Source organism: Solanum stenotomum, chromosome 10 (genome assembly GCF_019186545.1).
Source record: "Solanum stenotomum isolate F172 chromosome 10, ASM1918654v1, whole genome shotgun sequence".
NCBI lineage: Eukaryota > Viridiplantae > Streptophyta > Magnoliopsida > Solanales > Solanaceae > Solanum > Solanum stenotomum.
This window is the reverse complement of record NC_064291.1, coordinates 31,830,761-31,836,555: the sequence shown is the minus strand read 5'-3', so window position 1 is coordinate 31,836,555 and position 5,795 is coordinate 31,830,761.

The following is a 5,795-nucleotide window of genomic DNA, read 5'->3' as shown; positions in this document are numbered from 1 at the left end:
GCATAAGCGAAGTCACATACCCCCACTCACACTAAGTAGGACTATTTGAGAAGTCATAAGTATAGTTCATTTTCATGTCCTTGTCATATTCATGTTCTTGTCATGTAGGGAAATATAGCCTTAACCGACATTCACCATGTGAGCTACATGGAATCCGGTGTCATACCTAATACCGAAAAGAGGTTTCATACTTTCCTATGGTAGAACTCATGTTTGATAGCCTAGGTGGATCCACTAGCTAAAGACCTATGTGGGCACATAGTTATGGGATAGGGAGATTGCTTCTAGAAACCTGGACTAACTTACGTAAAAGGTTTCCATCTCATGAGATAACTATTTTGGAAAGCCGGACTAACTAACGTAAAAGCTTACATCTCATTTTCATATCCACTCAATGCTAAGCATAATTTCCTTTAAATTCATGTTAAGTTTTTACTTTAATTCATGGTCATGGAAGAATGCCCTAGAACTCAAACTAACATGGTATCATGATAGCTCATGGATTCAATAGGTGAGAATAGCCTTTCAACCTTAGAATCATTACTATGTGAGTAAACCCTTTTACATCATGTTCATAGTGTGTTCATGAGAATAGCCTTTCAATAAACACAACAAGACAATCATGGTCATAAATAATTCATTCATAATAATGTGTATGGATATAAGGGAGAATGGCCTTTCAATCACTACCACAATTACACCATAATCATGAATCTTCATTCTCAATATAAATCTTGAAGCACATGCACAATTCTCACATTCATGTACAATTCTCATAATTCACCCTTCAAGGATCATGAATCACATGCAACTCAACATCTACATATTATACATTATATATGGGTAATAAGAAGATTCAATCAATTCAATTAATCTAAACAAAACCCATTTACATGCTTATAAAGTCAATCAACCCACATTGAGATCACAATATAGAAATTTAGGGAATCCATGGTTTCTTGGGGGAATTTCACCATAAATCAACCATAATTCATCTATTCAATCATAACCCAACCTATTTGAACCATTGAAAACGTTTTTAAAGAGAACCCATGCTATTCGAATAAAACCCAACTTTTTGGGGAAATTGTAAGATTTGAAATCAAGTTTTGAAGGGGATCCATGGGTGAAATCTACCCATTGATGAAAACCATCATACCTTGATGAAGAATATTCAAAGAATTTGATGAAAAACGCTTGATTTCTTCCAGCCCAAGCTTCAATTTACTCTTCTTCTTCTTGAGTTTTTTTTAGAGAGAAATATTGTGAAGAAGATGAACTTTTGATTTTGATGTGGGTGTTTGTGAAAATGATTTAGTTTAGGTGTTTAATGACTTAAAATACCTTATATAGTTATTTAAAAATAATATAAAATAGACCCACTTAAATTGGACTTAAAATTAGAATTACAAAAAATACCCTATTTGCCCAACGTGTGGACAATATACTTAGCCAAATTTTTGGGGGCTACTTTAGGATCCTCCTCAAACACCCTTGGTTTGTCCTTGTGGGGTTGTACCTTGACGTTTAACCCATAAAATCTTATTCTTAGTACGGGGAGCTATTTTACAACTCTAAACCACGCACCAAATTCTAAAACTCTTACGTAAGGCTCTAGTTTCACCTATTAATTTTCGGGTGTTACATCACTGTAGTGGCTAAAGCTTTGATTTGCTTATTCTACTAGCTTGTTTGTGAGTCCTCATGATTCAAGGACGGATGTTATCTTACTGTAGTTTCATTTCTTCTATTTCCTTTTCGGACTATGTTGTATGGGTTGTGTCCCTTTCTCATTTCAAATATTGTAATAGATGGCTATGTTGAGACTTAGAGTCTAGACTTCCGCTTTTGCTTTTATGAAAATTTTAGACTTGAAATACGTCTGTACTCTTATTGTTCTATTGCTTATGTTATGATATGCTAAGTGGACTGTATGGAGTCCTTCGGGGTTCTATACGCCATGTTACATCTAGAAAGTACCCCTGGGTCATGACACATGGTAATGCCATTTGCGATCTCGATCTCTCCAACCATCATCGCGATCTCTATTCCAACCTTGATTTCCTCCCAACCTTGGATAGATCGGACAAGAACCCCCTTCTTGGTTGGACAAGAACTGCACCCCTTCGTTGTACATGGCTTCAAATTGTGTTCATCAAGATTCACACCACCATTAGCACCAACCACATTTACTGCCTTGTAACTACTTCCCATGACATGCTTCGTCAATAGGTCCATTTGGGTCATTATCTTGGTCATGTTCTCATCTCATTCTTGGTTCTTTTCCATTTGTTTCTTTGTCAGCCCAAGATTCAAAGGAGACACCTGATCTTCCCTTGTATACCATGCATGATTAATTTTTGTCATCTAATCAAGCAGGGTCGATGTTATGTCAAATGGTTATCTCATGATTCCACCCCCAATGAGTTGTTAGCGACATCTTTGTTGAACGTGTCAAGACTCCAATAAAAAATATTGTAATAACACATTGTTTGGCAACCAGTGAGTCGGACATTGGAGCAGTAACTTTTTGAACCTCAACCATGTTTCATGGATAGGCTCATAATCATTTCGTTTGAAATTCTGAATATTATTCCTCAACTTACCATCTTCGAGGGAGGGAAAAACCTTTCATAAAACACTTTCGTGAACTCCTCCCAAGAAGTGAATTATTACCTTGGTAGTACGGTCTACCACTTTGTCGCTTCCCCCATTAGAGAAAAGGGAAACAATAGGATTCTGAATGACTCTTGGGTGATCTTCTTGAAGGAAAACAGTCCACACATATCCACGAAATTTTGGATGTGGTCATGAGGGTCCTCATTAGCAAAAACCCCAAAGAGACCATTCATTTGCAATAGCTGCAATATCGTGTTGGTCACACAAAACACCGCAATACCCATATTTGGGGGCAATCAAATAGCACCCGCACTTTGCAGCTGATCATCATTGGCATCGTGCAAGTTCTCGATGTCATCATTGTTCCCGAGTTGACTTGCATTGCTCCCGTTCACACTCATTTTTTCACCTGCGTTGGAACAGTCAACAAGAAAAAAAATAAGATAATTCAACTACAGTAAAATTAGTTCATGAAAATACTTTAATAAGAGAATTCTTAACACCACATCCCCGATAGCGGCGCCATTATTGATAAAGCTCAACTATACTTCATCCAATTCTAAGTGTAGGCGGTCGCTAACAAGTATAAACCCAACTAGGAGTTGGGGTCAATCCTAAAGGGAGTGATACGGTAGAGTTCAATAAGAAAGTAAAGACATGTTCTAATCATTTGTAGAAGTAAAGATTTCGCAGCATGGCATTAAATCACGAAGTTTCAATGATTAATATCAAATGGGGGAGTTAGTAACCAATTTGTGACAAAGAACAACTAACACGGGAATTAAACAATTAGATCAGACCTAGGAATGTGATCAGTCGAATCTAATTTCGCGTAACGGGTAATTACTAATTGCTTAAAGTTGTTTATTCTCAATGGGTAGGCTAGGTTTTGAATACAATAGTCATATCTCAATTAACTATTATGTTTCAAGTGAGTTCTCTCGAACCTCAACAAGCTTAACATTACCAAACAACCGAATTCCTTAATTAAACCATTTTCTCAAGCTGGATTTGTAAAGACGCAATCAAACTCACTTTCTCAATCTAGATTTTAAAGACGCAATCAATACAACTATCAATCAATCATTCTACTCTAATACCTCTTTCTCAAGCAAGCATAGAGAGCTCAGCTAGAACTGAACTTGCAACTTTAGTTCATCAATTAAAACACAAACAAATAATTGGACCCACTTCAAAACATCATTAAAATCGGCAATTAATAACACCCACTAGCTAATTAATGCATTCGACTACATGATCACAACCCTAAGGTAACATAGCAGGAAGTAAGAAATTGTTACCAACAAGGTTTTCCATCTAAATTGGTAACGATCTGCAATACCTAAATGTTGAAATCAAAGCTAAAATCTTACAATATCCAATTCTAGATCCCAAACTTCTCCAAGAATGTTAAACAATGTGAAAAATGTAAAAACTCTCAAAGACTCAGGGATACACAGTGTGGGAACTGCTTATTTTCTTTCAAAAAATGAATTTATACGTTCCCAAAAACTCAACACGGAGTCTAGTTGGCGAGGTAAGTCGAACTCGCAAATCAATGTGCTTCTTCTCGGCTTTTTGCTTGACTTCTCTAGCAAATTGTTCTGGAAATTTAGGCGAGCTGAATCGCGATCGTCGATCCATTTAGCGAGCCGATGAGTCGTCCTTTTGCTCACCAAGTTTGTTTGGAACATGGGCCACTTTGTTGAAACTTTAAGAGAGCTAGAGGCTTATTCGGCAAGTCGCAGAGTGGCTATTGCGAGCTCCAACTTCTCTTTTCTTCAGCTTTTCCAACATTTTATGCTTATTTTCGCATATTAACACATTAACATCGGTGATGAGCACAAAATAGGCATTGAGGACACTAAATCATTGAATAATAAGACCTAAATGATTCAAAATTTCCGACTCATCAACACCCTAAGTATCTTAAAATGTAACAGAATCAAGTCAAAACTCACACTCTAAGCACTTTCCATATAGCTTCTCTTCCCTCAAACTCTGGACTACAATCATCAAATACTGATTGTGATCCTCCTCAGTTTTGGAGTACACCAAGACGTCGTCAATGAACACTATCACAAGGAAATCCAAATTCGGTCTAAACACCCTATTCATAAATTCCATGAACGTTGTAGGGGCGTTAGTTAAACCAAAAAGCATCACAAGAAATTCATAGTTCCCATAACGAGTCCTGAATATTGTCTTAGGGATATCTGATGCCCTAATCTTCAACTGGTGATATAGGGACCTCAAATCAATCGTAGAAACCTAAGATGCCCTCTAAAGTTGATCAAATAAGTCATCAATATGAGAAAGAGGATACATGATCTTCACTGTTACTTTGTTCAACTATCGATAATTAATACACATCCTTATGGTACCATCCTTCTTTCTCACAATCAAAACATTAGCACCCCACGATGAAACACTAGGGAAAATGAACCACTTACTCAGCAAATCCTGCAACTGATTCTATAATTCATTCAACTCAGCTGGAGCCATACGATAAGTAGAAATAGAGACGGGTTTGGTGCCTGGCTCCAGGTTAATAGAAAAATCAATATCTCTATCCGGAGGAACACTTGGAAGATTAAAAGGAAATACATCTACAAGCTTTCGAACCACGGGCACGGAATCAATGGGAGGTGGCTCAGCACTAGTATTTAGAATAAAGGCCCAATAGGATAAACACCCTCTATCGACCAATCTTTGAGCTTGAGTTAATGAGATAACTTTGCTAGGATACGAACCACTAGTACCCATCCACTCAACACTTTGGACACCCAACGTCGCTAAGGTCACAGTCTTAACATAACAATCAAGAATGGCATGATGTACAGAAAGCTAATGCATACTCGAGATAATATCAAAGTTTACCATCCCCAAGATGATCAAGTCTACCCAAGTATCATACCCGACCAAAGAAAAAAGATAGGATCGATACACTTGATCCACTACTAAGGATTCACCCACTGATGTAGAAACATGAATAGGCACAGGAATACTATCAGAAATCATATCAAAACCGGTAGAAAAATAGGTAGACACATACGAGAAAGCAGAACCTAGATCAAATAATATAGATACAAGTCGATGGCACACTAGGATGATACTATAATCACATCATCAAGAGACTCGGACTCAGGTATTTCTGGAAAAGCATAACATTATCC